Source organism: Dermacentor silvarum, chromosome 9 (genome assembly GCF_013339745.2).
Source record: "Dermacentor silvarum isolate Dsil-2018 chromosome 9, BIME_Dsil_1.4, whole genome shotgun sequence".
Lineage (NCBI taxonomy): Eukaryota > Metazoa > Arthropoda > Arachnida > Ixodida > Ixodidae > Dermacentor > Dermacentor silvarum.
The window spans coordinates 71884669-71896655 of NC_051162.1; the positions used below are offsets into that span (position 1 = coordinate 71884669).

Consider the following 11987-nt stretch of genomic DNA (forward strand, 5'->3'; position numbering starts at 1 on the left):
TGCTCTGATATCATATCTATAATGAAATTCGTGAATTTTGTACTGTACTATTTTTTTCGATTTATTTTCACCTCTTGATCATCTCAGGAGGTGAACCGAAAGTACTGTCCAAAGAACAAATGGCACTCGACGCTCCTGCCACTAAAAACTCCCGATACAGCTTTCTATTGCTCAATACGTGCAACATAAAATTGATTTTCTTTCTTTTTCTTTTTTTTCTAGCGTGAAAGAAGCCCGCGAATACACGCAAAATTGCCGCACAACTAGCCGCTCGAGGCACTATGCGTGTATCCGCGGGCTTCTTTCACGCTCGGAAAAACACTTTTATGTACCACGTATTGGGCAACAGAAAGCTGTATCGGGAGTTTTTCCTGTTGCTCTATAATTTTCTGATTGACACTTTTCAGCTAAATATAATATCTGAGAAGCTAATTATTTATTATTAATTGATTAATAATTATTAATTATAATGATTATCTAATTAGTTATCTAATGCAAAAAATTGAGTATCTGTAAGCGACGGCAAACAACATTACCTTGGTTCTGTCCAGCTACGTGGCATTTGCCTATATTTAAGTGTCGGTGCAAGAAAGTTGGGACACCCTGTATATACTGGGTGTTCAAAATTATAGGCTTTACGAAAATTTTAAAAATCGCTTGTAGCAGGTAGCATAATTCTTATCACTTAGCTTGGTTATTCGAAGAAACGGACATTAGTAACACAAGAAATTGAAACTAATATTCTAATAATTAACAAAAAATTTACTAATGAACTTCTTAGTTAATTATTTTACGACACATATTGCAATATATGAATTGTAGCCGGTGAGTTTGCAAGACGCATCCACCTAAAATGAATTTCCAGTATAACACCAGTTTCGAGATATTATTGCCCAAAGTGTGGGACGAAATACATGGGCGTTTTAGTTACTTTAGTTAGTTACGTTTTAGTTATGTATAAAACAGCATTTTGGTAACAAAGTAAGTGTAACAACAGTGCATTTTTACGGCGAGTTTGATGGCGCATATCTCCAAACTGGTGTCATTCTGGAAATTCATTCCAAGTGGATACGCCTGAAAAGATCACCGGCTCAAATTCGTAAATCGCAATATGTGTCGTAAAGTAATAAAATAAGAAGTTAATTAGTGATTTCTTCTTAATTAGTTGAATGTGTGTTTCGATTGCTCGTGCTACTAATGTCCGCCTCATCGATTAACCCAGCTCAATGATAAGAATTATGCTACCTGCCACAGGCGATTTCTAAAACTTCCGTAAGACTTAACAATGACCACCCTGTATATATATATATATATATATATATATATATATATATATATATATATATAGACACAAAATTGGAGCACAAGACAAACGTCCCAACAAGCAGTGACCAATGACCGATGATTGGGCACCTCCTGGATTCCCATCGGCTTCTATTGTAAGTGGCCAGTGCCCTGTCTGTGTCAGAAAACGGCATTGCCTCCATGTTAAATATGGGCAAGATGGTGGGAAAAGTAGTATGTAAGCATAATAAATAAATATGTTTTTTAAAGAGTGCGTTTTGTTTAGTTGTTAGCCCTTAGCGCACAATAAAATGAAACAAGTTTGGGTGATCTCTGCGACGTGGTGTCCATATTTTACATGAAAGCCTAGGTCTATTCTGTAACACGTAGAGACGGGGTGCTGGCCAGTGTGCTGGGAAACTGCTTGGCCACCACGCACAATCTACGCTGTTATACTTTGCCGGTAGCAAATCGTAGCGCAGAAGCACAGGTACAAATGTTTAATCAACGGGACGGCATGCTGTCTACCGTTCGTCATGATGTCAAACTAACAAGCACGAACAGCGACAATTGTGTACGTTGCTGGTCCGTAGTTCATTTCGCGCCGGTTGCTTCACGTATTAAAATAAATATTTCTTTTTAATACAAACGATTAAAACTGTGCGCGCACACAGGGCGCGACATTTGCGACGTTTGAATTTTGCACTATTTCCCGCGCGCTCCGTACGTGACCGGCCGGCGCACTGCGTTACCGCGATAAAGAAAATAGTTCCTCAAGGAAGCTAAGCAGAAAATTTTCACACTCTTGCAAACCACAGAAATTGTTAAGAAATACCATTATATTACAAGATTTGTTAATAAATATGGCAATTCACATCTATGAAAGCGTGGATTTGTATGCGCGTTTTTGTGTGAATGCGCGCTTGCGCTGTTGACTCTTTGGCGGATTCCGGAACTTTGTGCGTGCGGCGTATGTGTGCGGGTTGCGTGATGAGTTTGCTGTGTTTTCTGTGCCCTTTGCCTCGCTGTGACATCTTTGGTATATTACAACTTATTGCTCGGTCTTTATGGGCTACACGGTGCCTCGAAGATCACCATGATCGCCTCCGACTCAGCCACATCGAAGGTGAGTGAGTGTTTCGAATTCCACTTGCTCGTTCATTGCGACGCTATCAGAAAAAGTGCGTACAGAGCCCGTGCGTGTCTTCCACGCGCCTCTGTGCTCGTTTTCATTACTAGTACTATCCTTCCGTTGCGAGAATTGGTTGTGCAGCACTAGATTTGTGATATTGAGCATGAAGTTTTGTCCTGATTTAACTTCACAGCGCGCTTGCGGCGACGTAAAGCAGCTATGTGGAGCCAGCTAAAACAGGGCATGTTGTGTCACGGCCGGGCTCGACTGGCGCGCGCGCTCGCTTCTTGCGAACGCGCGCGCCAGTCGAGCCCGGCCGTGGTTGTGCGCGCCACGATTTTTGGTACGGTGTTCCAGCACCGATTGAAATTAGCCTTATTAATGAGCGCTCGTGCTCTGCCGTTTTGGTGGGCAGCTATGTGGAGCCAGCTAAAACAGGGCATGTTGTGCGCGCCACGATGTTTGGTACGGTGTTCCAGCACCGATTGAAATTAGCCTTATTAATGAGCGCTCGTGCTTTGCCGTTTTCGTGGAAACAATGCGACGTGAAATAATCCGAACTGTACTGTAATCAAGTATATTTCGTTCGCGCAACGCCGTCCATTGACGTGCATCTACTACATGGCGTGTCGGGATCGGCGAAAATATGCGCGGGGCGTTTTGCCGTTCTAATGTATTCTGCTGCGCTGTTCGCTTGAGGATCGAGTGCCCAGAGTCCGCTGACACGCCGTGCGGTAGACACGCGCTGTGGCGCGATAATAATAAAGAATTGCAATGGCGTATATGTGATTCTATGTGATAGGTGAGATAAAAAAGGGCTGATGCCAGTGAATGCTGTGAAATCATCAGGTTATGTGTGGTTTGTTTTCCACCGGTACGCGCGCGGTGAACTTTTTTTTAACCATTATCTCCCTTCGACGCCATCGAGTACTTCGCGCTAACGCCTTCGCGTAGGCGCTCTATATTCACGGAAAAGGCAGATTCTGTGGGATGCTATGTTCTGCTTTAGTGGGATGAAACATTCAAAATAATGTCATCGTGTGAAGTTTCAGCCTTTGGCCCTTCAGTAACTGATTGATATAACTAAGTTCGAAAATCAGTAAAGGAACGAGATGCTTGGGCATATTTGCCGTGTCGTCCCACTGTGCTCCCAGTGGCATGTAAGCGTTATCGACAAATGTCAAAAATTAGCAAGGCTTTTTATGAGATAGAAGCAGACAGCTATGTCAATAAGTTATTTTTGCTTTGAATTCACACACTAAAGAGGAGAGAGAGTTAAAGGGGAGCGTATCCTTGTGATCTAAATGACGCTTTGCCATAAGCTTGGAACAATGGTTTGTTGGTGGAGCAGTTCTGTGGAATACTTAGAGAGTAAGCAAACTGCAGTAGCAGCAGTTAGACGGGGAGTAAAAAATGCAACACTGGTTTTATATGAACGAGCTACCTTTAAGATGTGGCCGCAACAGTTCATGCAGTAGATGAGCAAAAATAATTTTAAAATTTAGGAGAGAAATTAAAAATAAATTATTTGCCCACCTCACACTGCCAGTGGCAAGAGCAGCCATGCTTTAATGTTTTCAATCAGTCATTTATATCCATCCATTTATGTCGGCCTAATCGTCCATGTAGATGTTTTGATTGTTGCTTTTGAGTTATCGTGGCGTCACATTTTAATACTGACATCTGTTTTCAGAATCAAAATGAGCCTGGAGACGCCACAGCCGGAATGCAAAAGGTGAATTCTTTGGCCATTCATCATCTAGCGTCACCATGATCAAATGCACTGTTGCCAGGAGAATGTATTGCTGGGAGGTATTCTCCTTAAGATTTAGTAAAAATGGTAGCATTAAGTGTCTCCTTTGCGATTTTGCATAGCCTTTGATTTGCGAGTCGATTCATTTATTTGATGAGGTGGATGAGGCACACCCTGTCTTTGTGTCTTATGTACACATTCAGCTGAGTAGGTCTGGGACACAGCAAGCGAATCTGATGTGTAGTGGTAATATCGCATTAACGTCGACAGTTATCTTCCTGTTTGAGCTGCTTGCTACTGCTGCTTGCCAACACAAGCAGCAGTTGCCCACGATGGCGTGAAAGAGGTTCATTGAAGAATGGCACATACTCTGAGTAACATACCCAGAGATCCAAGCAGGTCCATCAGATGGTTATTAACCCACTTCCCGTCTACATAGCAGCCCTACCCATTAGGCCATTGACCACCAAGTGACACAAATTGGCTGGAAAATAGTTAGACAGACACCCGAAAGTATGTGAAGTATCCTAAAAATGCTACTTGCATTAAAGTTTTCAATGCTTTGGTTTACTTACTATTTTATTTTGTACTGGGTGAATCCTTGTTTTTCTGAAGCACATGGCATCCCAACAGCATAACAAGCTATGACATTAGTTTTAGTTGTTTTTATTAGTGACATTAGTTGACATTTTAGGTCTGGAGCAGGCAGTATTTCTGTGATTTATTCGGAGTGTGGCTGTTGTGTAAATGTGCTTAAAATCCTTAAACTACCTCACTAATATTATTTACCTAAACGTGCCGTTTCACATAGGTTGGAGAGGTGCTCATTCAGATGATCCTGGCACAGCTTGCCATGGTGGACCAGGCAAGTTTGCAAGGGCCTTGATTCACCATGTGTTCACTGAGGAGAACCTCATGGGCCACTTACTTCTCGGAAACACCACCACCAATAGGCAAAAAGAGGCTCTTGGCCTTATCAGGGTCAACGCTGTTATAGGCAAGTACCGTACATCCTTTTACCCATTGCATTTTTGCCTTCACATTTTGTACTTGGAATTACCAGCTTGCTATTAGCACAACAAATGACTTTCAAGTAGCCTGTGTCTGCAACTACGTGCTACAATAGCCTACTATTTGGAATGAATGTTCATTTGATCTCAAGTCTCTAACGCCTCCATACTAAAGTGCTAAATTTTAAAAGCAGCCTTAACTGCCAGAAGTGATTGGTGGCTCCAACTGACAAAGTTAGGTGTATTTGCGCATTAGTTGCACTACTTGACTGTCATTGCAATGAACAGTTGCAATGAAGCAACTACCAATCTGTAGTACCAATCTGTGAAGCTTGCTACCAATCTGTTGCTATAGCGGGTGTGCTTAAGTAGCCTGAAAGTGTTGTTATAGGAATTGTGGAGAAGCTATGCTCAAGTGCAGTTACTGCTCAACTCGAGGGACAGCACTTCCACCAAATTTCAGCAATCAAAATGGCCCTCCAGATTCTGTAACGCAAAACATAGTGGTTTCACCTATTTCAACAGACCACATTGAATTAAAGTTGCTCCTGTCTTGAAGGAGGTCCATGTGGTGGCAGACAGTAGCCTTTAAGCAGAATGAGCTTAAGTTACGGGGCATAATTGTTTGGTTGTTTCGATGAAAGCAACAATAGGAACAGTTGCCAAATTCGTTGTCAACATTGCTATGTTTAGCAATGTCCATTCATTCTAGGCACTCAACCAATTAAGATCCAATTTATCACATTGTATTCTAGGATGTGGAAAAAACAAAGGTATTTATTTGACTTTTCCTCACGTTCCCATAAAATGATCAGTACTCAATAGGCCCTTGGCAGCTACTATATAAAGCTTATTACAGAACATGAGGCATGTCCACAGCTCCCACTCTGAAATTGTTGGAAATGTCTCCTGCTTTCTTAATTCAAGGACGCACTTGCCTGTTTTCAGCGTTATTATAAACCAGTGCTCAAGTACTATGGGTTTAGATTTATCAAAGATTGAATGAGCTTTGTAGGTGTTCATGTTTAACCCTTTGAGGATCACATATTTTCTGGCAAACGTCCCCCAATTTAAGTGTTATATTTTTATTCTGGATCGTTCTTCAGAGTGACCTTTCGAGAAAAAAAATGGGTAAATAATTTTTTAGGTCACAAAGTGACAAAGATTTCTTAGTGTCCGCTGTTTTACACCATGTTTATTGTAGCATGCAGGGCAAACTAGCATAATCACATTTTTTAAATGTAATGACACTCACAAAACATTAAACTAGTTGAATACTCCCAAACTACTGCAGTGATGGGCACCATAGAATAAAGAGAAAGATCAGTTTTGGAAGAAGCCAAGGGGCAACAGCACAATCAGGATTTTTGTAGAAGTCGCAGAAGGTTACAGAATCTGTAATGTGATGCTTGGGGACACTTCATTCTTAAAAGGTATGCTTATTTATATGTTCTTTCGCCGCCTCATATTTATGGTCGTGACCACACGATTTGTTTCCACCACTCTACATGCATGGCAGTGACCCTCAAAGGATTAGCAGAGCCAGTCCACTTGCATATTTCTCTTGTAAGACTGAGCATTTCTTCGTATTTCTTCTTCGCATTTATTTGTGTTAGTGTAACCAGGTCGGCGTGCAACTGCAGTAAATCCTCGTTATAAGCAGTATTTTGTTTTCAGTAGAGAGGCATAAGAATGGTCATCACGATGCGAGAAGTGCACTCCAGTAGCATATGAGCTTGTAAAACAAATTCAGATATACCACACTCAATTCTGGCCGCATAACCGTATTTGGAGCAACTCCTGCAAGGAAAAGTGCAATAAAGTGCTGCACATTTTGATTATGATTGTTGAGAGAACTAATTTTAGTTGCCAGTAGTCTACCTTTAAGTTTTTTCACCAACTGTATGAAGTCTTTTTTCCACCATTTTGTTCCTAAGCAAGCAACGTTCACATTTTCACACCAAGGATATTCATGAAGTTATTCTGCCACAGTGGGCTTTTCCTGTTTGCCTTCTGCATATTGTACTAAGTGGAGTCCTCCGGTGCCACTCCACTTTGAAAGCTGGTCATTCTCTAGAATTGAACTCGTGAAAACTTGGAGTAAACAGAACAAATGAAACAGTTTCATTATAACAGGGCGTATTGTATATCGCACTTTTGCATGTGGAACATTGATCTTTAACGTCATGCTGTTTTTCCTTTTTTTACAGGCTTTACCTGTCACAAGTTTCCTGGGACAAACATGACCTACATTAAGAACACTCTGGCCTCACTTCTCGCAAGGGACCTGAAGTGTCCAGAAGAGCTCAAGTCTGTGGACAGTTCAAGTGTTGTGCACTTGCAGCCCTGAACATTTTTTTATTATTATGATGTTTCTAGTCACCTGAAAAGCCCAGGTTGGATGGTTCAGACACAAGTACTGTGTTGTGATTAATAATTAATTGCACAAGTGTTGCGCTTTGTATTTTAGTACATTTTTACGTAAATCTTTAATATATTTCTACAAAAGCTAGTGTTTCTTGACTATTTTATTTCATAGGTATCTCGGGTCATTTCATGCCAAGACTGTTCCATGACGGCACACCATTTCAAGTTTGTTTGATAAAGTAAAAGTAGGCCCAGTGAGAAATTTTACAGAAAATTAGGTTTCATACGTACACCGGAAAGTGGAATCTGTGCTATTGTCAGAGTGGTTCTGTTTAAGAAAAACTACATATTAACATATGTTTGTAGTAATGGTTTATTTTGCTATTTCAAAACAGTAAGAATTAAGTGTTAAAGTTTGCTTAAATTCAGAGTGCAACAACAGTTCTCGGGCAAGGCAGCGATGTGCTTTCTTTCATGTATGCATGAAATCTGATTTCTTGTAAATTCTTTCATTCTAACTTGTTTTGCGGCACTCAAAATTAAACAAAATTTCCTCATGCCAGTTTCATTTAAGGCTTCCAGCAGGTAACTAATGGCCACTGTGTATCAGATAAAAATCTTAAGTAGTCAAAGTGAATAAATCGCTTGGTATGTAATGACCTGCCCAGGAACCTAGTAATCATGGCAGAAAACGCAACTGGATCCTGCAACAAGCAATGCAGCACAATAAACTGCTGCCATGGCACAAGTTATTGTAATTACCATGTCGTTTCAGAGGTAGATAACGTTTAGTAAAATGGGCACACCATTTAACCAATAAATAAGAGTCTCAGTGGGCTCATGCAGATTGTGCCATAATTATTAAGTTACTGGCTACCAAATAGAGAAATCAAGTACATTTTAAATGGTATTTACTGTAATGCTTGTATAATATTTATTTTCTATTTATTTCAATTTTGAGAAATGTTTTACTTTAGGGCCACGCAAACTTTACATCTCTCAGTATTCAATTTCGTTATTGTATCAAGCTGCTGGCAGTTTGTAGATTGCGTTAGGAATTTTTTGATCTCAAGGCACACATGGCTGTACAGTTAACAAATGTTTGGCTTCAATAAACAATTCATCTAGAAAAAAATGCTTTTTGTCCACATCAATTTTGAGCTGTTGATTTTGTGAAGGAGTATTGATTTTGTGTGTTAAGCCAATTCAAAAACTGGCTTAATGGTTCTGCTAGCAGCTCTATAATATGTTTTATAACAGGCTATATCTAAAAGTGGTTTTGATCCCTAGGTGACCCAGGTCTTCAATACAGAAGTGCCTGAATTTAAGTTTGCCCCTGTCCTCTAGTATGCAAGGACCACATCAATATGGATGGCATCAGTGGTAATGCCATGAGACTCAACGTAGCTCAGCGGTATTTAAAGAAAAGTCTAGTGCAGTTTTCAACACTATTCACCAAACAGCATATTTCAGTGGGCTCTCAAGTGATTTCAATAGTGACGTTCAACACTGCTCCAATAATATTTAAATGGTGTTGCATTATTGACTAACATTGCACGTTGGGCTTGTTGGTATAATATAATGGAGGCAAAAGGCGTAGTGCATCAGAAACAGGACACAAGAGGAAGAACACAGACAACACACATGTTTGGTGCTTAACGTGTGTGTTGTCTGTGTTCTTCCTCTTGTGTCCTGTTTCTGATATGTAGCAACTTTTGCCTCCATCAAGCAATATTGACGTTTAACGCTCATCCAATAATACTTCAATGGGGTTTCAATATTGATGTTCAACAATGCTTCAATAATATCTCAATGGGGTTTCAATATTGATATTCAATACTGCTCCAATAATATTTCAATGGGGTTTCAATATTGACATTCAACACAGTTCCAACATTATGTCAATAAGGTTTCAATATTGGCATTCAACATATTTCAACAATGTCTCAACAGATTTTCAATATTGACATTCAACACATCTTCAACAGTTCTTCAATGGGCTTTCAATATTGGAATTCAACATGGTTTCAACAATCCATCAATGACTTCTCAAATTGAAACGACCCAATGATGTTTCAACAAAATGTCGCGGGCCAATTTTCAACACCTGTCAACAATTTCCTCAATAATGTTTCAACAAAGCCTCAATGTGCTTTCAATGCTATTTGTTGACATTGACCAATGACTTTTCAACAACTTTTCAACAATTTTTTTTGTAAGGGATTTAAATGGCCGACTGATCTTGGTCGATACAGTGACTCTTACGAGAGCTAAGATCAGTTCCTCTAACGATCACGGGCAAAACACACCTACCGGGCGTTGCAGTCATTGCTAAATAAACCCAACAAGTGATTCGGCAGCCACATAAAGCAACGCACATTTTTTTTGAAAGTATGCTGCAGAACGATATTTATTACTCTTGTGTTTTCTGTCTCACGATTGTATGTGTCCCATTTTTTTAGTTGCGGCGTCAGCTTTGTGTCAAGCATTTTCCCTTCTATTTAAATGGCCGACTGATCTTGGTCGATACAGTGACTCTTACGAGAGCTAAGATCAGTTCCTCTAACGATCACGGGCAAAACGCACTTACCGGGCGTTGACGCCATTGCTAAGTGAAGCCAACAAGTGATTCGGTAGCCACATAAAGCAACGCACATTTATTTTAAAGGATGTTGCAGAACAATATTTATTATTCTTCAGTTTTCTGTGTCACGATTTTATGTGTTCCATTTTTAGTTACGGCGTCAGCTTTGTGTCAAGCATTTTCCCTTCTATTTAAATGGGCGAATGATCTTGGTCGATACAGTGACTCTTACGAGAGGTAAGATCAGTTCCTCTAACGATGCACGGGGAAAACGCACTTACCGGGCGTTGACGCCATTGCTAAGTGAAGCCAACAAGTGATTCGGTAGCCACATAAAGCAACGCACATTTATTTTAAAGGATGTTGCAGAACAATATTTATTATTTTTCAGTTTTCTGTGTCACGATTTTATGTGTTCCATTTTTAGTTACGGCGTCAGCTTTGTGTCAAGCATTTTCCCTTCTATTTAAATGGGCGAATGATCTTGGTCGATACAGTGACTTTTACGAGAGGTAAGATCAGTTCCTCTAACGATGCACGGGGAAAACGCACTTAACGGGCGTTGACGCCATTGCTAAGTGAAGCCAACAAGTGATTCGGTAGCCACATAAAGCAACGCACATTTATTTTAAAGGATGTTGCAGAACAATATTTATTATTCTTCAGTTTTCTGTGTCACGATTTTATGTGTTCCATTTTTAGTTACGGCGTCAGCTTTGTGTCAAGCATTTTCCCTTCTATTTAAATGGGCGAATGATCTTGGTCGATACAGTGACTCTTACGAGAGGTAAGATCAGTTCCTCTAACGATGCACGGGGAAAACGCACTTACCGGGCGTTGACGCCATTGCTAAGTGAAGCCAACAAGTGATTCGGTAGCCACATAAAGCAACGCACATTTATTTTAAAGGATGTTGCAGAACAATATTTATTATTCTTCAGTTTTCTGTGTCACGATTTTATGTGTTCCATTTTTAGTTACGGCGTCAGCTTTGTGTCAAGCATTTTCCCTTCTATTTAAATGGGCGAATGATCTTGGTCGATACAGTGACTCTTACGAGAGGTAAGATCAGTTCCTCTAACGATGCACGGGGAAAACGCACTTAACGGGCGTTGACGCCATTGCTAAGTGAAGCCAACAAGTGATTCGGTAGCCACATAAAGCAACGCACATTTATTTTAAAGGATGTTGCAGAACAATATTTATTATTCTTCAGTTTTCTGTGTCACGATTTTATGTGTTCCATTTTTAGTTACGGCGTCAGCTTTGTGTCAAGCATTTTCCCTTCTATTTAAATGGCCGACTGATCTTGGTCGATACAGTGACTCTTACGAGAGCTAAGATCAGTTCCTCTAACGATCACAGGCAAAACGCACCTACCGGGCGTTGCAGTCATTGCTAAATAAACCCAACAAGTGATTCGGCAGCCACATAAAGCAACGCACATTTTTTTTGAAAGTATGCTGCAGAACGATATTTATTACTCTTGTGTTTTCTGTCTCACGATTGTATGTGTCCCATTTTTTTAGTTGCGGCGTCAGCTTTGTGTCAAACATTTTCCCTTCTATTTAAATGGCCGACTGATCTTGGTCGATACAGTGACTCTTACGAGAGCTAAGATCAGTTCCTCTAACGATCACGGGCAAAACACACCTACCGGGCGTTGCAGTCATTGCTAAATAAACCCAACAAGTGATTCGGCAGCCACATAAAGCAACGCACATTTTTTTTGAAAGTATGCTGCAGAACGATATTTATTACTCTTGTGTTTTCTGTCTCACGATTGTATGTGTCCCATTTTTTTAGTTGCGGCGTCAGCTTTGTGTCAAGCATTTTCCCTTCTATTTAAATGCCGAA

General features: G+C 40.3%; 1 long non-coding RNA gene across 1 annotated transcript; it reads left to right on the forward strand.

Annotated features, from left to right (window-relative positions):
- Positions 1 to 647: 647 nt before the first annotated feature.
- LOC125940030 (uncharacterized) lies at positions 648 to 7270 on the forward strand. Its single transcript, XR_007463252.1, has 3 exons — positions 648 to 2410; positions 4110 to 4151; positions 4981 to 7270. It is a non-coding gene; the product is annotated as an uncharacterized LOC125940030 (long non-coding RNA).
- The last annotated feature ends 4717 nt before the right edge of the window (positions 7271 to 11987 follow it).